Source organism: Mercenaria mercenaria, chromosome 16, assembly GCF_021730395.1.
Source record: "Mercenaria mercenaria strain notata chromosome 16, MADL_Memer_1, whole genome shotgun sequence".
NCBI classification, from domain to species: Eukaryota; Metazoa; Mollusca; class Bivalvia; order Venerida; family Veneridae; genus Mercenaria; species Mercenaria mercenaria.
Window position 1 is genome coordinate 17,531,485 of NC_069376.1, and position 26,746 is coordinate 17,558,230.

General features: G+C 36.4%; 1 long non-coding RNA gene across 1 annotated transcript; it reads right to left on the reverse strand.

The window, feature by feature from the left end:
- Nucleotides 1-295: 295 nt before the first annotated feature.
- LOC123523412 (uncharacterized) lies at nucleotides 296-19,977 on the reverse strand. The gene is made up of 6 exons (XR_008367763.1): nucleotides 18,901-19,977; nucleotides 18,521-18,668; nucleotides 17,946-18,082; nucleotides 17,062-17,205; nucleotides 15,271-15,400; nucleotides 296-5,318 (listed from the first exon to the last, which is right to left on the reverse strand). It is a non-coding gene; the product is annotated as an uncharacterized LOC123523412 (long non-coding RNA).
- Nucleotides 19,978-26,746: the final 6,769 nt, after the last annotated feature.

Genomic DNA, 26,746 nt, shown 5'->3' on the forward strand with positions numbered 1-26,746 from the left:
GTGTGTGACCTCCCCTTCGTATTGCAAATGGCGTCAATGGGGGAAGGGACAATTACTAGATTGGGAAAGGAGTGTGTAAGAGTGACCTCCCCTTCATATTGCAAATGGCGTCAAAGGGGAAGGGGCAATAACGATGTGGGAAAAGGTGTGTTAGAGTGACTTCCCCTCCGTATTTCAAATGGCGTCAGAGGGGAAGGGGCAAGGGGATGGAGAAAAAGTCAATAAGTGACCACTTATTTTGCAAATGGTGTTAAGGGGGATATATTGAAGGAGAAAGTACATGATGAAATAACCTCAGTTTATTTTTCAAATGGCGTCAAGGTGAAATACCATTGGTGGTCGACAAAAGGCATATCAATAAGGATATTTTCTGGATAAAGTATGACCAACTGAACACACCTGCATTTTGCGTACGGTGTGACGGTAAGTACTAAAGGAGATACTAAAGGAAAGTCATTTTTGATTTCCGAAACATCAATAACTAATGCAATTGTATGACCTTTTATTTCTTAAACTAAAACAATCAACACAATCGTATGGAATTTTATTCATTTTTCAAAGAGAAATAAAATATAAAAAATAATCGCAAATAACATTTAAAAAGTATAACTACAGTGTTAAAACAATAAAAATACTTCTAAAAATACTATTATTTTATATTTTGAAACGATATGTACAAAATTTCATTGAATTCAACTCCTTGAGAAAAAATGGTAAGCTTGGAATTATATTTCGAAGTATCTACGTTACTACAATACAAGGTACAAAATGTATATCAATAATAAATCAGTATAACAATATTTGCACCAAAAATGAAACTTTGACTGTCATTTCAAAATAGTAAGGGATTGTTTTAGTTATTTCTGTCATCTTAAGTTTTACCCATTTGCAATTGTAAAGGTATAGAAGACATTCGTTTATTTCAGCACCGAGTGAACTTAAATCTAGTGTTCCCAAGTGAAAATAACCCATGTTGAAACATTCATATCTAATTCTTAACTTAAATGTCTTGCCGAGTTAAACTAATTATTTTTCATATTATCTTTTCTTATTCAGCCATGCAAAGACATGCGCCAAGGGTAACGTTACGCTACATTTCATTACGTCACAATGCTTATGTTGGAAAATAAGTTCAATAGGTCTAAGAGTTGTATAAGAATCTTTTATATTTCAATTATTTTCTCGTGTATTTTAGTTTATTGAAAGTATTACTATACAGCTTTGTTGCTTTTAAGCATATTTCACGTCCTTACAATTCATATCCTTCCGCGTTAAAGTGTAGTTTCGTTCTAGTGGACATCATATTTGGATTTCTCTCCGTTTAAAACAATGAATTTATCATGTTATAATCTAACGCTCCATTAAAAGCGTAGGCTAAAAACCTGAAAGTTTGCCAACATTTTTTTTATCCATCATTTATATAGATATGCTAGTCTTGTTCCCATAAAAGTTGCTTTAAAAGTCACTTCAGCCCAAAATGGTTAAGGTTAGTGCTCAGAGTTAAGTGTTGGTTAAAAGTTATGCCAAACTGTGTAAAATTCAGTGTACAAAAATGAGGCCAAATGACTTTTAAAAGCAACATGTAGATGACCCAGACAAAGGACTAGAATGGAGTTTGAATAAAAGAATTACAGTCTTAAGAGTACATTCTGCAGTTACTAACATATGTAATTATATATCATATTTTGAGAAGGTTTCAAGAAAACAACGGTGCATTATACCCTGATAAAGCCATTGTTTAAAGGTGGGAAATCCAAATATAATTTTCACTTGTTTGTAACCACAATTTAACGCAAGAATATGAATAACCTAGAATCGGATATCGTTTTAACTAAAACATAACTACATGTAAATTAAAATGTCACTATGTCACTTTTTTCCAACATATATATTGCCATTAAATGTAGAGTAACGTTGCACATTGCGTATGGCGTTACGTTGGCAGAAAATATAAAACAAAAATAATGATTAAATGCATTAGAATAAAATTCGTGTGATTATTTTTTAAAAGTTTTCACGTGTGAACACTAGAATGTTTCTATTTCGAGCTTACACTGAAATAAAAAAATTGTCCTCTATATTTTTTAAAATATATGAGAGTTTGGAATTCAGCCCCCTCTATAAACTATACAATTTGCGAAAAGTAGCTTTTTATACACATATTCATATTTGAAACTATCCCTGAGAAGTTAAAACGCAACTGTTCAAAAGAGCAAAAAAATTTGACACTTTTTGAAATAGTTAACCAAATCATGTATTTTTATTCTTACAAAAATTAGCTGTCCCTGATTTAATAAAGTAACATTAATGTCAAATGTGCTATTTGCAACAAAAATATCATTTAGAAAAATACCTTGCATAAAATCATGACTGACAACAAACCAAGCTAAACTAGAAAATGCTTTTTTTAAAAAAGCGCATGTCTCCCCCAATGCAAAGTCCTATAGGCAAGAAGTCAATAGGGGTCAGGAGCGAAAGTCAAAGAGACACTGATGGTTGGCTGCAATAGGGATCATCTACTTGGCATGTCCAGTCATCCCGCTAAATTTCAACACTCTTGGCCTAGTGGTTCTCAAGTCACTGTTCAGGCTCCTGTGACCTTGACCTTTGATCAAGTGACCTCAAAATAAATAGGGGTCATCTACTCTGCATGTCCAATCATCCTATTAAGTTTCAACATTGTAGGTCAAGTGGTTCTCAAGTTATTTCCAAAAAATGATTTTACATGAACAGGCCACTGTGACCTTGACCTTTAATAGACTGACCCCAAAATCAATAGGGGTCATCTACTCTGCATGTTCAATCATCTTATGAAGTTTCAACATTCTGGGTCAAGTGGTTCTCAAGTTATTGATCGGAGCTGGTTATCAATGTTCAGGCCTCTGTGACCTTGACCTTTAACGGAGTGACCCCAAAAACAACAGGGGTCATTTACTATGCATGAACAATCATCCTATGAAGTTTCAACATTCTGGGTCGAGAGGTTCTCAAGTTATTGACTGGAAATGGTTTTCCATGTTCAGGCCCCTGTGGCATTGACCTTTAACAGAGTCACCCTAAAATCGTTAGAGGTCATCTACTCTGCATGACCAATCATCCTATGAAGTTTCATCATTCTGGGTCAAGTGGTTCTCAAGTTACTGACCGGAAATGGTTTTCAATGTTCAGGCCCCTTTGACCTTGACCTTTCATAGAGTGACCCCAAATAGTTAGGGGTCATCTACTCTGCATGAGCAATCATCCTATTAAGTTTCAACATTCTGGGTCAAGTGGTTCTCAAGTTACTGGCCGGAAATTGTTTTCAATGTTCAGGCCCCTGTGACCTTGACCTTTAATGGAGTGACCCCAAAATCAATAGGGGTCATCTACTCTTCATGGCCAATCATCTTATGAAGTTTCAACATTCTGGGTCAAGTGGTTCTCTAGTTATTGATCGGAAATGGTTTTCAATGTTCAGGCCCCTGTGACCTTGACCTTTGACGGAGTGACCCCAAAATCAATAGGGGTCATTTACTCTTCATGACCAATCATCCTATGAAGTTTCAACATTCTGGGTCAAGTGGTCCTCTAGTTATTGATCGGAAATTGTTTTCAATGTTCAGGCCCCTGTGACCTTGACCTTTGACGGAGTGACCCCAAAATCAATAGGGGTCATCTACTCTTCATGACCAATCATCCTATGAAGTTTCAACATTCTGGGTCAAGTGATTCTCTTGTTATTGATCGGAAATGGTTTTCAATGTTCAGGCCCCTGTGACCTTGACCTTTGACGGAGTGACCCCAAAAACAATAGGGGTCGTCTACTACAGCAGCCCTACAACCCTATGAAGTTTGAAGGTTCTAGGTCAAATGGTTCTCCAGTTATTGCTCGGAAATGAAGTGTGACGTACGGACGGACGGACGGACAGACGGACGGACGGACAGGGCAAAAACAATATGTCTCCTGGGGGAGACATAAATATTCGCTGTGTCTGAAAATAGTCTGACTGTATCAATGTTAAAAAACAATTTCCAGATTTTTGTTTAAAATATTTATCTTAAAATTTAGGAAATATTTGTCAAATGGTTGATACAATTCAAATTTAGTCCGCTAACAATGATAAACTAGAGCTATTGTTACCCCCAGACGCTGCTTTGATGCAGGGTAAGTCAATGTTGTCATCATTTTGACATTCAAGTGAAACCTTGACCACCTTGGACTTAATAATCTTGGTTCTATACAGGTCTTCTTGATATTTATTGCTAGTTTTATGGGTGTAAGGAAAATGGGGTTACAAGATATGTAGCAGACACAAACCTATTTGACCTTTGATCTCTTATATGTCACACTGACCTTTAACCTAGTGGCATGTGTTGTGCTTTTCGTATTTCGGCTAAATGGAATTGACAGTTAGTGCTTACTTTATTAGATTAGACAATATGATGAGGTCTTTTAAGTCTGAACTTGACCACTGACCCAATGAACTAGGTTGTGAGTGCTAACATATATTTACTATTCTAATTTTATATCAAGAACTGTTGTAAAAAAGCCCGCGTGACTATTCGGGAATGCTGACCAATATTTATTGTTATAGGATATAAGTAAGCGTGAATGATGAAACAAAAAGACTCTTTTCCTTTTTATGGGGTGGGTTATGGTAGGGAGTAGGAGCGGGTGTATAAGAAGATATAAGAAACAATCTAAGATTTAACCAGCACAATTACAAAATATGACCCCAGTAATTTTGACCTTTTGGATGGTTTACCCCTAACAAATAAATGTCTCCGTTTTACCACAATCAACCCTTATGTGAAGTTTGATGCTAATATAGGCAGTTGTTAAGAAAATATAGTGACTTTGAGAATCATATAAACTTTTAACCTGAATGCAACGGTGACAGTGACCCTGCAGGCAGGGCGAGTACAATAACGAATGCTTGACCTAAATATTCGTTTAGACATATATGGAGCGGACACTAAATTAAAGTTATTTGAACTTTGTCCTCCAAAAGTAATACTGACTTTGTGCCTAGTGATTTGGGTTGTGCACAACGAACATTCCTGTTGAGGCTAATAAAAGAAGCCAGTTTTTTAATCTTCCCAGCGGAGATGATGGACAGATAGGCGAACGGAAGAATGGGCCTTCTGACATTTGTGACTCCAATATATCCCATGTACTCTGTACATGAGGGTATAATAATATACATGTCAGTTTATATCTAATCTGTTTAACAAGGCTTGTGTCGGGGCTGTGGTGATGCCATGTGTGCTTGTGCCGGGACTGTCGTGGATCTACCATCATTGGTTCTTCCTTCTGCAGATATTTCTTACATGTGAATCTGAAAATGAAAACAAATAATCAATATACGAAATACTTCAAAATGTAATGTCAAATTAAAAATTAAAAATTGAACATATTTTCAAGCTATAGCTTTTGCAGAATTCAAGAAAGGTGGATTTTAAAACTTTAACCACGAAATCCCAGTCTTCCTAGTACATTAGACCTATAATTTTGACAAAAGAAACGTGAGACTAAAAAAACTGTACAAGGTTTCAAAGAAAGCTATAGCTCTTATAAAAATAACAAGAGCTGTCCGTAAGACAGTCAAGCTCGACTATTCGAAATATTGTCCCAGAAGCAGGAAAATATTATCCAAAAAGGTTAAATATCAAAAGAGTTCAAGAGGGGACATAATTTGACCAAAACGCATATCAGAGTTATTGGAATTGCTGCTATCAACTAGTTTTATAATCCCAAAGGCACATGTGAAGTTTCAATTCAATAACTTTATTAGTTTTGGAGATAGTAACTTGCATGTAAAACTTTAACCAGAATTTTCTAAGTCCTAAATGGGGCATAATTTGCCCAAAGTACATGTCAGAGTTATGGGACTTGACCCAGTGAGGTTGGTGATTGACCTAAATATTGTCACAGAAGCAGGAAAATATTATCCAAAAAGGTTAAATATCAAAAGAGTTTTAAGTCCAAAAGGGGGCATAATTTGGCCAAAATGAAGGTCAGAGTTATGAGACTTGGTGTTATCAACTAGTTTTATAACCCCGAAGACACATGTGAAGTTTCAATTCAATACCTGCATTAGTTTTGGAGATAGTAACTTGCATGTAAAACTTTAACCAGAATTTTCTAAGTTCAAAAGGGGATATAATTTGCTCAAAATATATGTCAGAGTTATGGGACTGGACCCAGTGAGGTTGGTAATTGACCTAAAAAAGGAAATAATAAGTTTCAAATCTATATGCCTTTGAGTACTAGCTGTATGTTCTTGCAAGCAAAACATTGACCAGAATTTTCTAAGTCCATAAAGGGGCATAACTTGGCCAAAATGAATATCAGAGTTATGTGACTTGCTGCTATCAACTAGTTTTATAACCCCGAAGACACAAGTGAAGTTTCAATTCAATATCTGCATTACTTTTGGAGAGTCCAAAAGGGGGCATAATTTGCTCAAAATACAAGTCAGAGTTATGGGAATTGACCCAGTGAGGTTGGTAATTGACCTAGAAAAAGAAAAAAAAGTTTCAAAGCTATATGCCTTGAAATGATTGCTGTATGTACTTGCATGCAAAAACGTAACCAAGGTGTGACGCCGACGCCGACGCCGACGCCAGGGTGAGTAGAATAGCTAGACTATTATTCGAATAGTCGAGCTAAAAATGTGAACCTTAACCAAACACTTCCAACTTTTGATTTACAATTGATTTACAAAAATGGTCACAATTTTGATAAAAGGCAAGTAAGAGTTTCCAGGCCTACTAGGATTAACAAGAGCACTGCCTGGCGGATGCAGACGCTCATCTGATATCTTTTGTCCCTGTATAATAGATTTGTTTGGGTTTAACGCCGTTTTTCAACAGTATTTCAGTCATGTAACGGCAGGCAGTTAACCTAACCAGTGTTCCTGGATTCTGTACCAGTACAAACCTGTTCTCCGCAAGTAACTGCCAACTTCCCCACATGAATTATCAGAGGTGGAGGACTAATGCTGTAAAATAGAAATATTGTCCTACCCATGATTTTCAAAAAGGTTCTAAAGTGGCCATAATCCTTGCAAAAAGCAATGTAGAGTTATGGTACTTGCTGTGCAGAGTCAGCTTTTAAAAGCAGATAACTGCTCCAAGTTTTAAAGCAAAAGCCTTGACCGTTAAGGAGAAAGTTGACCTAAATTCAAAACCAAGAAATCTGATATTTTCTAAGTCCAAAAGGGGCTATTAGTCTTGCAAAAAGCAGGATGGAGTTATGTTTCTTGCTGTATAAAGTCAGCTTTTAATGGTGAACAAGTGTTGCAAGTTTTAAAGCAATATCTTTGATAGTTTAGGAGAAAAGCTGACTTAAACACAAAACTTAACCAAGAAATCTGACTTTCTGAGTCAAAAAGGAGCTATAATTCTTACAAAAAGCAGGATGGAGTTATGTTTCTTGCTGTATATAGTCAGCTTTTTTTGGTTAACAAGTGTTGCAAGTTTTAAAGCAATAGCTCTGACAGTTCAGGGGAAAAGCCGACCTAACCACAAAACTTAACCAAGAAGTCAAAAAGGGGCCATAATTTAGTCACAATGCTTGATAGAGTTGCTTCCTCCTTTTTACAGACTGGGGCCATGATGTTAAATAAGTATGCAAAATATGAAAGCAATATTTCAATGGACTTTGAAATTATTGGGGGTGGTACGCAAACTTTTACATTCCAATAAGCATATTCTAAGTCGAAAAGGCGATATAATTCAGTCAAAATGCTTGATAGAGTTGCCTCCTCCTTTGTTACAGACTGGGGTCATAATGGTAAACAAGTATGCAAAAAATATGAAAGCAATATCTCAATGGACTTTGAAAATATTTAGGGTGGTACGCAAACTTTAACATTACAATAAGCATATTCTAAGTCAAAAAGGGACCATAATTAAGTCAAAATGCGTGAAAGAGTTGCCTCCTCCTTTTTACAGATTGGGGTCATGATGGTAAACAAGTATGCAAAATATCAAAGTAATATCTCAATGGACAAAGTAAAAGGGGGAATAATTAATGAAAAATTGGCGTCAGAGTTATGCATCTTGTGTCATATGGTGTTGGTGATGACGTTGAGCAACAATTTTAAGTTTGAATCAAATCCATTTAGTAATAATACAGATTGGGTGAAAGTGCATCAAAACTTTAACCTGAAATTCCAAGTAAAAAGAGGGAGTAATTCATGAAAAATTTGTGCCAGAGTTATGCACCTTGTGTCATATGATGTGAGTGATGTTGTTGAACAACTATTTAAGTTTGAATAAAATTCATTCAGTAATAACAGAGATAAAGTGAAAGTGCATTAAAACTTTTACTTTAAAATCTAAGTGAAAAGAGGAGATAAATCATGAAATATTGGTGCCAGAGTTATGACCCTTAGGTCAGATGATGTGGGTGATGATGAGGAATAACTATTTCAAGTTTGAATCAAATTCATCAAGTAATTACAGAGATAAATTGAAACAAGAGGGTCATGATGATCCTGGATCGCTCACCTGAGAAATATGAGCTACATGTTTCAAATGTCAAACTGATGATTTTAGAAATGTTTTGGAAGATTTTCCGATGTACAATCAATTTTACCCCTGGGGTCATGATTTGAACAAAGTTTGTAGAAGTCTACTAGGCAATGTTACATATCAAATATCTAAGATCTAGGCCTTCTGGTTTTTTTTAGCAAATTTATAAAGTTTTCCTTATGTACAATCAAGTAATTCCTAGGTCTGGATCAAGATTTGAACAAATTTTGTAGATCCACTAGGCAATGCTACATGTCAAATATCTAAGCTCTAGGCCATCTGGTTTATTTTTAGAAAATTTTGAAGATTTGTCTACGTATAATCAAGTTACCCCATAGGGCGGGGTGAATTTGACCCCGGGGGTCATGATTCGAACAAATTTGTAGAAGTTCACTAGGCAATGCTACATGTGAAATATCTATGCTCTAGGCCTTCTGGTTTAATTTTAGATTTTTTTTAAAGATTTTCCTATAGAAATCTATGTAAATCAAGTGACCCCTGGAGCGGGATTAATTTTGACCCCGGGGTCATGATTTGAACAACTTTAGTAGAGGTCTATTAGCCAATGCTACATGTTAAATATCTAAGCTCTATGGCTTCCGGTTTTTGAGAGGAAGATTTGTTTAAAGCTTTTCCTATGTAAAATCAAGTGACCCCTGAGGCGGGGTCAATTTTGACCCCGGGGTCATGATTTGAATAAACTTGGTAGAAGTCCATTAGCCAATGCTTCACATATATCTAAGCTCTAGGCCTTCTGGTTTTGAGAAGATGATCTTGAAAGATTTTCGTTTCGGTTGCCATGGCAACCAGAGTTTTGCATGGAATTCAATTCTTTGAATAATTTTGAAAAACAGAATTGTAGAGCTTTACCCAAGGCACATTCCTGCGAAATTTGGATGAAATTGGCCTAGCGGTTTATGAGGAGATGTCATTTAAAGTAAAAGTTTACGGACGGACGATGGACACCGGACGACGGACGGTGAGTGATCCTAATAGCTCACCCTGAGCCTTTGGCTCTGGGGAGCTAAAAAGAGAAAGTGTAAAAAAAAACTTTAACCAAGGCGGGGACGCGGAAGACGCCGACACAGGGCCGAGCAGGATAGCTCTTCTTATACTTTGTATAGTGTCCAGCTTAAAATTGCTAATAATCGGATGTAATAGGACTAATTTGCGCACGCACGCTTTACAGTGAAATCCGGACTACACGCGCATTCATGTTAATAATGTACACCAATTTTCATTTGAACTGGATAGAAAGTGTAGGAAGAGTTGAATCGTAACAAAGTATTATTGGATTATTGTTAAATCCAAACAAGAGCACCACCCTGCGGGTGCAGATGCTCATCTGACTTTCTGTCTCTGTATAATAGAAATATTGCCATACCCATGATTTTCTTCTCTGTATAATAGAAAAATTGCCATACCCATGATTTATTAAGTGCAAAAGGGGCAATAATTCTTGCAAAAGGCAGGATTGAGTTATGTTTCTTGCTGTACAGAGCCAGCTTTTGATGGTGAATAAGTGTTGCCAAATCTAAAGAAATAGCTTTAATAGTTTACGAGAAAAACTGACCCAAACACAAACCTTAACCAAGAAATCTGAAATCTGAAGTCTCAAAAGAGCCATAATTATTGCAAAAGGAAAATGGAATTATTTTTCTTGCTGTACAGTGTCAACTTTTGATGGTGAACAAGTGTTTCCAGTTTTAAAGCAATAGCTTTGATAGTTTATGAGAAAAGCTGACCTAAATATAAAACTTAACCAGGCAACGCAAACGCCGACACAGATCAAGTGATGACAATAACTCATTTTTTTAAATCAGATGAGCTACCAGAGGGTCATGATGGCCCTGGATCGCTCACCTGAGTAATATGAGCTACATGTTTCAAATGTCAAACTGGTGATAAAATATTAAAAAGTCAGTAGGTCACATTCATGGTCAATGAAATTCATTTTTACGATTTGTCTGCAAAACTGTGTAAGTCATCAATATTTCAAGGCTGTATCTTAAAAAAACAAGAAAAGAAAAAGTAGGTCAAGGTCACAATCAAGTTGCATCATATTACTTGGGGTCATCAGGTAATTATAATTAAATAGTCTTGGAAATAGGGTCAGATGATTTTTTAAAGTATTTTCCTATATAACTCACATAATAACTAAGTGACCCCAGGGCGAGGCCTCTTTTAACCACAGGGGCATAATTTCAACAATTTTGGTAGAGGACTATTAGACAATGCATCATACCAAATATCAAAAGTCTAGGTCCTATGGTTTCTGACAAGAAGATTTTTAAAGCTTTTTCCGATATAAGTCTATATAAAACTTGGGACCCCAGGGCAGGACCTCTTTTTACCCCAGGGGTACAATTTGAACAATTTTGGTTGAGGACCATAAGACAATGCTACAAGCCAAATATCAAAGAGTTGTGGTTTCAAACAAGAAGATTTTAAAACTTTTTTTCCTATATAAGTCTATGTAAAACTTGTGACCCCGGGGCGGGCCATATTTGACCCTAGGGTAATAATTTGAACAATCTTGGTAGAGAACCACTAGATGATGCTACATACAAAATATTAAAACCCTACGTCATGTGGTTTTGTACAAGAAGATGATTTTCAAAGTTTTCCCAATATAACTCTATATAAACTATGTGATCCCCGGAGCGGGGCCATATTTGACTCTAAGGGAATAATTTGAAAAATCTTGATACAGGACCACTAGATGATGCTTCATAACAAATAGCAAAGTCCTAGGCCATGTGGTTTTGTACAAGAAGATTTTCAAAGTTTTCCCTATATAAGTCAATATAAACCATGTGATCCCCGGGGCGGGACCATATTTGACCCTAGGGGGATAATTTGAACAATTTTGGTAGAGGACCACTAGATGATGCTACATACCAGTTATCGAAGCCCTAGACCCTGTGGTTTTGGACAAGAAGATTTTTAAAGTTTTTCCTTTCGGTTGCCACGGCAACCAGAGTTCTGCATGGAATTCGATTCTTTGAACAATTTTGAAAGGGGGGCCACCCAAGGATCATTCCTGTGACGTTTTGTGTAATTCTGCCCATTGGTTTTCAAGAAGAAGATTTTTGTCGGAAATGTTGACGGACGTGCAACGCACGACGGACGCCGGACATTGAGCGGTCACAATAGCTCACCATGAGCATTTGGCTCAGGTGAGCTAAAATGGGGCATAATTCAAAAAATAATTATTGACAATGTGTGTGTGTCTACTTCGTGTTGATGTTTACTGATCTTGATTTGAGATGGTAAACATAGTACAGGTGTACTTTTATTGTCAAATCTAAAACGTTTCATTCGAATTGAAAGGAAACTGTAAAAGGGGTCGAGAACACAAGACAGTGCGCTCCACTATTCGGGGATTTGACAGTGTCTGAATAAGAGACCTACTTCAAAAGGAAGGCATATAAGGGGTATAATTCCATCAAATACACAAATCTGAGTTATTAGGAGTGTTACAACACATGCAGATGATGATGATAAAGACATATTTTGAGTTTCAAGTCATTATCTTATATAGTACCAAAGTTTGTAATAAAATTAAAGGTAAAAGGGGCATAATTCGGTCAAAAATACAAATCAGAGTTATGGGGATTATTACCACACATGCAGATGACGATGATAAAGATACATTTTAAGTTTCAATTTTTTATCTTATATTGCAAAGTTATATCCAGAAAGCGAAGACTGCAAAAAAGTTTAAGTACAAAAGGGGCATAATTCTGTCAAAAACACAGTTAGAGTTATGGGGTATGTGGCTACACATGCAGATGATAATAAACAAATATTTTTAATTTCAAGTCATTATATTTTAAAGTACCAAAGATATGTCTATAAACGAAGCTCTCGAAAACATTTAACAAGAAAATAATTCAAAGTATAACTTCTTGGTAACCTTGTCCTTGGGTATAATGGGCCCAGCCCATGCCATGCACATACTTTGTTTGTATGTTGGGCAATGTGTATGTGAAGTTACAGTATGATATAAGCAAAAGTAACAAAGATATGACAGAAAAACAAAGGTTGCCAAAAAACTTTAACTTTAAAAATAACCTAAGTATAAGACCTTGGTGACCTTGACCTTGGGTATAATGGGCTCATCCCCTACACATACATTGTATGTATACTGGACAATGTGTATGTGAAGTTACAGTAAGATGTAAGCAATAGTAACAAAGTTACTACAAAAAAACAAAGGTTGCCGAAAAACTTTAACCTTAAAAATAACCAAAGTATAATAGCCTGGTGACATTGGCTTTGGGTATAATGGGCTCAGCCCCTACACATACTTTGTTTGTATACTGGACAATGTTTATGTGGAGTTACAGTAAGATATAAGCAATAGTAACAAAGTTATTACAGAAAAACAAAGGTTGCCGAAAAACTTTAACCTTAAAAATAACCTAAGCATAACAGCCTGGTGACCTTGACCTTGGATATAATGGGCTCAGCCCCTACACATACTTTGTTACAAAGACATGACAGAAAAACAAAGGTTGCCGATAACTTTTAACCAAGAAGGGTCACGCCGACGCGGACGCCGACGCCGTGGCGAGTAATATAGCCCCCCTATTCTTCGAATAGTGGAGCTAAAAACTGTTGCAGATTAAATGGCATAAAATTAATAAATAAATTAGACGTTGTTTTTCACGAAAACGTATGTCTCCCACCATTTGCCACGCAGAAATTGCAAAATGCCACAACATAAGGCCATATTTCCAGGGAAATGCGATGAACCATAAGCACAACTTAGCTTGGCAGTGGTAAATCATGCGAAGTTTGGTGGAATTCCAACCAGTGGTATAGAAAAAGTATAGCGCTGATCATAGGGTTTGACAAATCAAGGGTCATGACTCCACTGAAAATCATTTAACCACAACATGACGATAATATGTACAACTACGCTTCACACTAATTTCTCGCTATGTTTGGATGAAAATCAGCCTAATTATATACAGCAAGAAGTGTAAACACTGTAAAATATGACAAATCAAGGATCATAACTCTGCTGAAAATCACGATACGTATAACTATGCTTTGCACTGATAACTCATTTTAGGTATGGTGGAAATCTGCCCAATGGTGTAAGAAAAATTGCCGAAATATCATAAAATGTGACATAGAAAGGGCCATAACTCCTCTGAAATCACTAAACCAGAACATGTCCAAAGTATGCATAATTGGTATTTAATTCTCTTGTACGGTTTGGTGGAAATCCGCCAAAAGAAACAATAGGGTCATGATGACCCTGAATCGCTCACCTGAGTAATATGAGCCACATGTTTAAAAATGGCAAACTGATGCTAAAATATTAGAAAGTAGGTCAGTATGTCACTTCATGGTCACTGAGAGTCAGTTTTAAGACGTGTGAAAAACTGTACATGTCATCCAAATTTCAAGGCTGTATCTTAAAGAACAAGAAAGCAGGTCAGTAGGTCAAGGTCACAGTCAAGTAACCCCTAATCACTTTGGGTCATCAGGAAATTATGATTTAGCACTCTAGGAAATATGATTTGATATTTTTTTAAAAATATTTATTTGTATATAACTCGTATAACAAGTGACACCTAAGGCGGGGCCTCTTTTCACCCCAGGGACATAGTTTGAACAATCATGTATGAGATCCACTAAGCAATGCTACATACACAATATCAAAGGCCTAGGCTTTGAACTTTCAGACAAGAAGATTATTTCCCCTATAGATATGTCTATGTTAAATTTGGGAACCCTAGGGCTGGGCCTCTTTTCATCCCAGGAGCATAATTTGAACAATTTTGGTAGAGGAACACTAAGAAAGGCAACATACCAAATATCAAAAGCCTATGCCATGCAGTTTCAGGCAGTAAGATTGGTAACGTTTTTTTCCAATAATTGTCTATGTAAAACATGAGACGCCCCGGGGCAGGGTCTCTCTTCATCCCCAGGGACATTATTTGAACAATTTGATAGAACACCACAAGACAATGCTACATACCAAATATCAAAGGCCTAGGTCTTGTGGCTTTAGACTAGAAGATTTTTAAAGTTTTTTCCTATACAAGTCTAGGTAAAACTTGTGAACCCCGGGGCGGGGCCTCTTTATACCCCAGGGGCACATTTTGAACAATCTTTAATATTAGAGGACCATTAGATGATGTCACATGCCAAATATCAAGGCTCTATGGCTTGCGGTTTGGATAAGAAGATTTTTTAAAGTTTTTCCTTTCGGTTGCCATGGCAGCCAGAGTTCTCCATGGAATTCAATTCTTTGAACAATTTTGAAAGGGGGCCACCCAAGGACCATTCCTGTGAAGTTTAGTTTAATTCTGCCCAGTGGTTTTCAAGAAGATTTTTTAGAAAATGTTGACGGACGGACGACGCACGACTGACGACGGACATTGATCGGTCACAAAAGCTCAACAGGAGCCTTTTGCTCAGGTGAGCTTAAAAGAGAAGTGACTAAAACATCAAAACAATTGGCTAATCAAGGGCCATAGTTCCAAAAGAAATCATCGAACCAAATCCTGCCGGTGATATACACAATTAGGCCACGCAATGATCGCTCTTGCGAAATTTGGTGTAAATCCATTCAGTGGTGTCGAAAGAGTTGCATGGAAAAACTTTGTGACAGACGGACGGACGTACAGACGGACAGCACTAAAACAATATGTCTCTCCACTACATATTAGAGGCATAACTGCTTACAGACAGAGTCAAATATCAACCAAAAATTCTGAAAGGAATTACCTGGCTTACATCGGACTGTCAGCTGTTGGAAATATTAAAGACAAGGCGGTATGGTGATATTTGTTTTCTGTCATTGCTTCTTATCCTATGTCTTTCAATAATAACAAACACTGTCTTCTTGCTTTAAGATCTGAAATAAATCATCCTTTATTGGCCTGGCGCTACAATAGCCAGTAATTCCACGAAAATCAATGAAAATGTGCAGAGTAGCTCGAGGTCATTGAATTATTTTTCTTCAAGGTTTGCTGTAGGTTTGTGGTCAATATTTAAACATAATGACTTGGACAATTATCAAGAAATTTATGGTTATATAACTTGTTTATACAAATTGAAATGCTTTCTTTTGGAAAGGCCTTCTAGATTTATTACTCTTGATGTCTAACTTTGTGCATTTTATCTTTATTGTTTTAGCCTTTCTGTAACAACGCTTTCCTTATTTTCTCTTTACATATAATTATATGTTATTAGTTTTGTATCGGGAAATATACACGAGTTCTTCTGCGGAAATATTGCGCGACTTTAGGAGCGCCATATTCTTCCGCTGAAGAACGAGTGCATATTTCCCGATGCAAAGATAATAACCTTTTTATTACATACGCATCTACACGTATAAATATTATGTTAATATCATAAATATGTTCAATAGCCTGAGTAGGACTGGCAATACTGAACTAAATAGAGAAAAATAGTGCAACATAACGTCTCGCACCCGATATAAAATACAGGCGTCAGTATATGGAAAAATATTGACGTTTCCGGTACCAGTGAAACTTAACGGGGAATAGAAACGAGTATGTAATAATATAATATATACATGTTATACGGCTGTATGCCATTGAGGGCGATACTGTTAACGTTCTAAAGTTTCAAAATATCTTGATTTGTTTTGAATTGATCGTAAAAAACGATTTTGATAGGATGTTTTACCTTGTAAATTTCAGTCATTTTGGACACTTAAAATATCTATAATTTCAATTCTGAAACTGATTGTTGAAAATGACGAGTTGGGCAAGTCCTGAAAAAATGCGCTTGTGTACTTGAAGTTGATGATGTTTACTAAAAATTCCACTTGAATTTGATGAGTTGAGTACGGAATGTTATGCTGTAGTTTTGGTATTTTCCAAGTCCGTAAAAAGAGCCATTATTCCAGAAAAAAATTCATTCATCAAAATTCTGATAATATACACATATCCACTTTATCTTTATTTCATTTGAACTGTGCAAACTATAAGAAAAATGACTACACTATGTTCTTATATAGCTGTAATGTTTCAAAGTCCGAAAATGGCAATTTCTTCAAAAGAATCGGACGTAAAACTCCCGATAAAATGTACAAGTCCACTTCACGTTGATGATGTACACAAAGATTCATTTTATTGAAAAGAAACTGTAGAAGGAGTTGAGCATACAAGAAATATGACCGACAGACTTACTGACGGACGAACGGACGGACAGAATGACGGACGGAAAGTTTAAACATATATGTATGTGACGCCGTTGATAAAACTGATCCTAACCAGTACTCGCATCTCATCAGAATATGAGACCGAAATCGATTTTCTCTCTCATAAAGATTTGAATCGGCGACTCCAGACAACAGGTCAAATGCTCAGAAATGATAAACACGTAAGCACATGTAGTTCACGAATTTATGTGGCAAACATATACAATGTGTATTTGCTAGAAGAATTGTTTGCCACAATGCCATGTTTTTGAAACTATTTTTAAACAGCTGTTGACAGTGCAGCTCTAACAGAGCATACAGTCATATGATCTAATATTTCTCTTTACCTGAACGAAGTCTTCGTCCGAGGGGGTTTCTCTGTTGTGTACGAGGTGTTGAACAGCTGTCTACCATCAACAAGACGGGACATTTACAGAAGAAAGGTCCACCAAGGCTTGAATTCCACTTTAACCATGCAGCCACTATCTTGCCTATCAAAATGTGATGAAAATTAATATCTTACATTTACAACTGTTTATTGCACTATATGAAATGACAGTATATGACACTAATAACCTCAAGAAGCAGTTCATAAATTGCCAAAAAGTGCACAAACAGAGCACGCTCTTCAGTTGTTGTTTTTATTTCCACAACAAACGTCTTATCAATTTAAATCGCCTTTGATTTGTACGTTAAACAATCTGATATCAGTGTATATACCGTTGACAAATAAGTTTCAATATATATCTTATTAAAGGCTACTCTAGCCTGAAGTCTTTCGCTACTCGAGTCGTCTAATATAAAGAACATGTGTCGTCTGCTAGAAGCAACACTAATTGTCATGCTACGAATCTTCTTACATCACGTGGATATTATTCTTAACTGCAAATACCGAAATTATTAGTTTGTAAACTAAAATAAATACCACTCAATATTACGTTCCTTTCTCAATCTCTCGACATGCTCAGGAAAAATCAAATATCAAATAAAGTGCTTTTCACAAAACCAGTTGTCTATACCAACAGTAGCTTTCGGTGTGCTTGTCACATTTATGTTGTTTCAAATAAATCGACAGAACTCGGTTCTCTAACCCTGGGTTTCAAACCAGTATAGATTAGCCCTCCAACAATCGCATGGTCATGTCGGCAACAAAAAGTGTATCTGTCACAAATTTATACAACTACAACTCGCGCCGCATAAATTATAATTCTTGAGTAATTTAGCAGCTTACCTTGTTGATAACGGCTGATTACCATGTTAACGCAAGGGTTCGATAGGGTTTCAATGCACATCTGGTGACCGGCTTCGTTAGGGTACCAGCAAGGTAGTTCTACTGCCACTATTTTTCCATCAAATAACATTTTCTTCCTATTGATACAATAAATAAGCACATTGTTTTTTTCTTGGGTTTCTCACCAATACTTATTTACATCGAGCTGGGCATTTTTCAACTTTCTTAAAAAATGAAAAGACACTTATACAATGTACCATGTTTACTCTTTACTGAATAAAATTTAAAGTTCGTATAAATATGTTACAATTTGTAAAACCGTGTCTGAAATTCACAATAGCGGTAATCACGGATTCAAACCCCGTCTCAAGCTAATATTGTCGCAAACCTTTGCCTTATTTAGACCACATCACTACAGTGAGTCAGATAAAGTTGTGTTGACATAAAATTACACTAATCATGAAAATCTTCGAATTTATACATCAACCAGTTAATGTAGTGTAAGCACATTGAATTCTGTCATTCCCTAAACTGATTGGTATCCAAAATGCATGGTAGATATAATAAGGCCTTACGTGTATAATCCAAGAAATTGCTTCTCGTCGGATAGTTCGAGCATTTCTTTCACCAAAACCAGGATGTATGTCCGCATTCCCATGCTACTGTGAATTACTCCAAGTGGAAAAGTGACCTTTGCTTTCTTAATGCTCTGCTGACTGAATACTGGTAGACAATCATTATACAATTAACATTAATCGGATTTAGAATTTACAAAAATGAATTAAAACTATGTAAATTAAAACAATGTAGATCTACATAATAACCAGAAAATATCAAGTTTATAGAAAATATATTGAAATAAAAATGAATGTGTGTAATTTGGCTGAAAACTACACTACTAAAGTTAACTAAAGCTAGCAACAGAAAACACCAATTGTACAGACAAATTATATACCTCAGTGCGTCCGAGAAGAAGAACCAAGCTGCGTCGTCCACTAAACCATTGTCACAGCTACAGCATGACATCTTAACGCGTGTCTGTACAGTCAACATCAGCCGCGCTATCTTCACCATCCACTGGACCGTTGTGTCATCTACAGTGCGACATCTTTACACCTGCTTGTATTCAACTTAAAAATTCTGCAAAGAGATGCATACTAAATAGTATAATATAAAAACGCAACAAAATGCAAAACTAAAGGAATAAAAAGCAGAAATAAAACAATGGCGCACGCTTCCCAGTCCAAGTTGTCGTCTGTACATGGTGCCTATTCGTCTGCATATATCTTGATACGTGTTCCTGGGTATATAAAATTTGCTGGACAAGTAAAGTTAATATAACACAATATAATATTTAACTTATTCTAATAGTTTTCTACGGTATACAAAGCGAGTAATAATACATTGTTAATGGCAGAAAGAAAAACACCATGACAAAGAACCAAATACAACAAATAAAACGCACCAAATACCCGTTTTCAACCAAACAATACAACCAACAAGAACAAAACCGAGAAGACCACACTGAAACCACCACAGACACCTCCATAAACACGAAAACACCACAACAAACACCACAACAAACACACCAAACACCACAACAAACACCACCACAGAAACAACCAAGTAGCCACTGTAAACAAATCCCTGACAAAACAGCAAACACTAAACATACAGTATAACGAAGCGAAAATATACATACCATTGTTTAGTTTAAGAGGTACGTTTCCATGGTAACCCTGTTAAGTGTATACATAGAAAAATGCATGTGTAAGAACAGAAACAAACATATATAATTTTAGTATTACCTTTATACAAATTACGCATCAAAGGAAAAGTAAATATACACACCCTTTATGCTCCAAAATTTGCTGTATAACTTAGTACATCTGAACGTCGGTCATCCATTTATACCAATGCATTGAAGTGGACATGTCTTTCCGTGCTAAACCTGTTGTGTGTGTATAAGATACAGACAGGCATGTGTATAAACAGAAACAAACATAACATAATGTTGCCAAAAGGAAGAAAAAGTAAACATACTCACCTTATAATTGAGCCGTGCCATGGGAGAACCAACATAGTGGGTTTGCGACCAGCATGAATCCAGACCAGTGGATGCGCAGGCTGGTCTGGATCCATGCTGGTCGCAAACCCACTATGTTGGTTTTCTCATGGCACGGCTCATATGCTTCATCTGCTGTATAACTGTACATCTGGACGTCTGTCATCCATTGACACCACTACTTAGATGTAGGCGTACGTTTCCATGGTAACCCTGTTGAGTGCTTAAGAACAGAAACAAATATATTAATTATAATGTTGCTTTCAGCAATCCTAGACAAAGAAAATAGGAAATTATGCATACTGACGGCTCCAGATCTAACAACACCTTTGTTCATGATCTGTATGTTGTGCTTGATCTTTGCCACTAAAACAAAACTTAACAAGCAAATTCGATGAATTAGTATCCCCCGCCGAAAGGGCTTGAGGTGAGGAATGGCAAAAAATATATCCGGCAAAAAGTTGAGGATGTTACTAAGAAGCAAATAATTCCATTAGTCAAAATCATTTTAACAGAAAATGAATGCTTTTGGGTTTTTTTTTTGGTGGGGGGAAGGGGGAGCAGCGGGGGTGACCGGGTGAGGGTACAACATTTCACATGATTATATTGATGGAATATTAAAAATATAAAAAAAAATTGCTTAGGGGATGGGGATGCATGATTGGAGTGGTGGGGAAGACTGTATGGAGAATGAGGTTAGGGAACGGTACAACTTTGCATGCTAATAAATATTCATGGAAGGTTTGAAAAAAAAATAACAAAAGGGACATTATGACCCTGGATCGCTCACCTGAGAAATATGAGCTACATGTTTCAAATGTCAAACTGATGACTTTTAGAAATTGTTTGGAAGATTTTCCGATGTACAATCAAGTAACCCCTTGGGCGGGGCCAATTTTACCCCAGGGTTAATGATTTGAACAAAGTTTGTAGAAGTCTTCTAGGCAATGTTACATATCAAATATATAATCTAGGCCTTCTGGTTTATTTTTAGTAAATTTATGAAGATTTCCCTATGTACAATCAAGTAACCCCTGGGGCTGGGTCAATTTGACCCTGGGGGTCCAGATTTGAACAAATTTTGTAGAGGTCAATTAGGCAATGCTACATGTGAAATATCTAAGCTCTGGTCCTTCTGGTTTATTTTTAGAAAATTATGAAGATTTTTCTATGCACAATCAAGTAACCCCATGGGACGGAGTCAATTTGACCCCGGGGTCATGATTTGAACAAATTTTGTAGAAGTCTACTAGGCAATGCTACGTGTCAAATATCTAAGATCTAGGCCTTCTGGTTTATTTTATTTTAATTGAACATTTTCCTATGTAAAATCAAGTGACCCCTCGGGCCAATTTTGACCCTGGGAGTTTATTTTTAGAAACATTTTGAAGATTTTCCTATGTAAAATCAAGTGACCCCAGGGGTCATGATTTGAACAAATTTTTTAGAGGTCCATTAGGCAATGGTACATGTGAAATATCTAAGCTCTAAGCCTTCTGGTTTATTTTTAGAAAATTTTGAAGATTTTTTCTACGTACAATCAAGTAACCCCATGGGGCGGGGTCAATTTGACCCCGGGGGTCATGATTTGAACAAACTGTGTAGAGTCTACTAGGCAATGCTACATGTAAAATATCTAAGATCTAGGCCTTCTGATTTATTTTTAGAAAATTTTTGAAGATTTTCTGACCCCCTCGGGCGGGGCCAATTTTGACCCCGGGGGAGCATGATTTGAAAAGATTATGTAGAGGTCCACTAGGTAATGCTACATGTAAAATATTTAACCGCTAGTCCTTCTGGTTTATTTTTAGAAAAAAACATTTTCCTATGTAAAATCAATAAAGTCAATTTTGACCCCGGGTTCATGATTTGAACAACTTTAGTAGAGGTCCACTAGGCAATGCTACATGTCAAATATCTTAGCTCTAGGCCTTATTTCTGGTTTTTGAGAAGATTTTTTAAAGATTTTCCTATGTAGAATTAAGTGACCCCTGAGGCGGGGTCAATTTTGACCCGGTGTCATGATTTGAACAAATTTAATAGATGTTCACTAGACAATGCTTCACACTAAATATCTAAGCTCTAGGGCTTCTGTCTTTTTTTAGAAGAAGATTTTTAAAGTTTTACCTTTCGGTTGTTATTGCAACGAATTATTTTTGGGGGGGGAGGGGACGGTGGGGGGGGGGGGGGGGGTGACTAAGGCAAGTTGGTGACCAGGTGTGGGTACAAAACTTCACATGTTTATAATAAATGTTCATGGAAAAGATTTTTAAACAATTAAAGGGCAATAACTCTAAGGAAAATTGACCAATTGAAATAAAAATGACAGGCATCATCGAAGTATGTTGGTTCATTTTATTTCAAGTTTCATGAAATTCTACCAGCTTGTTACTGAGAAATGGCTGCAGACGTGGATTTTTCATTAAATCAAGGGCAATAACTCTAAGGAAAATTGACCAATCCAAAAAACTTGACAGGCATCATCGCAGTATGTTGGTGCATGTTTATTTTAAAGTTTTATGAAATTCTACCCGATAGTTACTAAGAAATGGCTGCAGACAGACATTTTTGTACATTTTTCATTAAACCAAGGGCAATAACTCTATGGGAAATCGACCAATCCAAAAATACAAAAATACTTGAAGGGCAACATCACAGTATGTTGGTTCATGTTTATTTCAGGTTTCATGAAATTCTACCTGCTAGTTACTGAGAAATGGCTACGGACGGACATTTTTGGGCATTTTTCATTAAATCAAGGGCAATAACTCTAAGGGAAATTGACCAATCCAAACAAATTTGACGGACATCATCGCAGTATGCTCATTCATGTTTATTTCAAGTTTCATGAAATTCTACCTGCTAGTTTCTTAGAACTGCTGCAGACGCACGCACGCACGCACGGACTGACGGACGGACGGACAATGCCATTTCAATACCCACTCCCGATTTCATCGGCGGGGAATAAAATGCAAGAAAGACATGATTTTGTTAAACTTGAATGCTTCACTTGCCATAAAACTGTTTAATAAAACACGTTTTCAAGACAACATCACTTTTATCAGACAAAAGACTCAAAAACAATGAACACTATTATAGAATCGGTCATTCATTTATAGCATCTATATTAGAATGTAGATGTACGTTTTCACAGTAACAGTGTTGATTGTATTAAATTAGGAAAGGCATGTGTAAGAACAGAAGCAAATATAAATCAGTTTTGCTTTAAAAAATCCAGACAAAAATGAGGAAAATACATACATTTGATATTCCATATTTGAAAAACACATCCACCTGTGATCTGTTTCTTTGATCTTGAACTTTGTCACTTGAATACAACCTACATAGCAAGAAAACAGAAAACATACTGTTGCTCTGCCTAAATATCTCTTCTTTTTTGTTTTGTTTTGGGTTTAACGTCATTTTTTCAACAGTATTTCAGTTAACCTAACAAGTGTTCCTGGATTCTGACCAGCGCAAATTACTGCAAACTTGCCTACATGAATCAGAGGTGGAAGACGATTGATTTTAGACACAATATCTTTTATCAAAATTTGAAATCGTCAAAGAGAACATACGCCCCCGTCACGACCCCGCGATCCGTAAACCTACGCTCTCCCTAACGAGCTAATCGTGCGGGCTTATCTCATTCTGTATTTAAAACTATATTCTAAAGTATTAACTTCCATGGCAACGCCTCGACAACCAAAAGTAATGCTAACAAGAGCTGCCGTAAGACAGCCAAGCTCGACTATTCGAAATATTGTCCCAGAAGCAGGAAAATATTACCCAAAATGTTAAATATCATAAGAGTTTTAAGTTCAAAAGGGGACATAATTTGACCAAAATGCATATCAGAGTTATGAGACTTAATGCTATCAACTAGTTTTGTAACCCCAAGGCACATGTGAAGTTTCAATTCAATATCTGCATTAGTTTTGGAGATAGTATCTTGCATGTAAAACTTTAACTAGGATTTTCTAAGTCCAAAAGGGGGCATAATTTGCTCAAAATACATGTCAGAGTTACATGTAACCTGACCCAGTGATGTTGCATGTAAAACTTTAACCAGAATTTTTGTAAGTCCTAAAGGGGGCATAATATGCCCAAAATACATGTCAGAGTTATGGAACTTGACCCAGTGGTGTTGGAAATTGATCTAGAAAAAGAAAAATTAAGTTTCAAATCTATATGCCTTTTGGTAATAGCTGTATGTATTTGCACGCAAAACCTTAACCAGGATTTTCTAAGTCCAAAAGGGGGCATAATTTGGCTAAAATGCAGGTCGGAGTTATGGGAATCGATGCTATCAACTAGTTTTATAACCCCTAAGTCAGATATTACAATTCAATATCTGCATTAGTTTGGGAGATAGTAACTTGCATGTAAAACTTCAACTCCTAAAGGGGGTATAATTTGCCCAAAACACATGTCAGAGTTATGGAACTTGACCCAGTGGTGTTGGAAATTGATCTAGAAAAGGAAAAATTAAGTTTCAAATCTATATGCCTTTTGGTAATAGCTGTATGTATTTGCACGCAAAACCTTAACCAGGATTTTCTAAGTCCAAAAGGGGGCATAATTTGGCTAAAATGCAGGTCGGAGTTATTAGAATCGATGCTATCAACTAGTTTTATAACCCCTAAGTCAGATATTACAATTCAATTTCTGCATTAGTTTGGGAGATAGTAACTTGCATGTAAAACTTCAAATCCAAAAGGGGGCATAATTTGCCCAAAATACATGTAAGAGTTATGGAACTTGACCCAGTGAGGTTGGTAATTTATCTAGAAAAAGAAAAAATAAGTTTCAAACCTACATGTACTTGCACGCAAGGCATCAACTGTTTTATAACCCCAAAGGCACATGTGAAGTTCCAATTCAATATCTGCATTAGTTTTGGAGATAGTAACTTGCATGTAAAACTTTAACCAGGATTTTCTAAGTCCAAAAGGGGGCATAATTTGGCCAAAATGTAGGTCAGAGTTAATGGACTTGGTGCTATCAACTAGTTATATAACCCGAAGACACATGTGAAGTTTCAATTCAATATCTGTATTAGTTTTGGAGATAGTATCTTGCATGTAAAACCTTAACCAGGATTTTCTAAGTCCGAAAGGGGGCATAATTTGCTCAAAATACATGTCAGAGTTACATGTAACTTGACCCAGTGATGTTGGTAATTGACATAGAAAAAGAAAAATAAGTTTTAAAGCTATATGTCTTTAAATGATAGCTGTATGTACTGGCATGCAAACACGAGCTTTCACAGGAGACAGCGCGCTCGACTATTTCGATCCTGGATAGTGAAACTGGGCACATCTGAGGAAACTAGAGCTGTCACTGGAGTGTTTAATGACTCCAATTGTGGATGAAGATATTGCACAATAGCACGAGTCTATGTCAAAAATATCAACTTAAAGTAATAAGAGAGGTAAAGATAAAATGTATCAAAACACTATATAAGTATATCGTAAGCAAAAAGGGGCATAATTCATTAAACATTGGTGCCAGACTTATGAAGCTTGTGTTATATAGTGTGGGTGATGATGATGAACTACTATTTTAAGTTGTTTGAATCAAATCCATTCAGTAATAACAGAGATAGAGTGAAAGTGCACCAAAACTTTAACCTAAAATTCTACCTAAAAAGGGGGAATGATTAATGAAAAATTGGTGCCAGAGTTACGCACCTTACGTCATATGGTTAGGGTGATGATGTTGAACAGCTATTTTAAGTTTGAATCAAATCCATTCAGTAATAACAGAGACAGAGTGAAAGTACATCAAAACTTTAACCTAAAATTCTAAGTTGAATTAGTCCCAGAGTTATGCGCCTTGTGTCATATGATAAGGGTAATGATGTTGAACAATTGTTTAAGTTTGAATCAGAACCATTCAGTAATAACAGAGATAGAGTGAAAGTGCAGAAAAGTTTAACCTGTAATTCTAAGTAAAAAGGGGAATATTACATGAAAACTGTGCCAGAGTTATGCATCTTGTGTCATATGATGTGGGTGATGATGCTGAACAACTATTTTAAGTTTGAAGCAAATCCATTCAGTAATAACAGAGATAGAGTGAAAGTGCATCAAAACTTTAACTTGAAAATCTAAGTGAAAAGGGGGGATAATTCATGAAATATTGGTGCCAGAGTTATGACCCTTTTGTCAGATGATGTGGATGATGATGAGGAATAAGTATTTCAAGTTTGAATTAAATCCATCAAGTAATTACAGAGATAAGTTGAAAAAAGAGAAAGTGCACCAAAACTTTAACCTAGGTGGGGACGCGGAAAGACGCCGACGCCGACGCCGACGCCGGGGTGAGTAGGATAGCTCTCCTTATACTTCGTATAGTCGAGCTAAAAATTTAACCAATGTGTGACGGCGACGGCGACGGCGACGCCGACGCCAGGGTGAGTAGAATAGCTAGACTATTCTTCGAATAGTCGAGCTAAAATTAAATACAGGTCAGATATTAATTTAGCTGAACGTCGGTCATCCATTTTATAACATTATCTAGATTTTCGTTTTCATAGTAACCTTACTAAGGGTATGAAATACAGAAAGGGATGTGTAAGAACAGAAACAAATATTTATCGTAGTGTTGCCTTTAGAAATTTCAAACACAGAAAGTACGACAACATACGCACCCTTTTAGGCTACAGTAGAAATCTGAAAACACATGGACCCATCTATGATATAATATACACCACTTTATATCTGCCACAAAG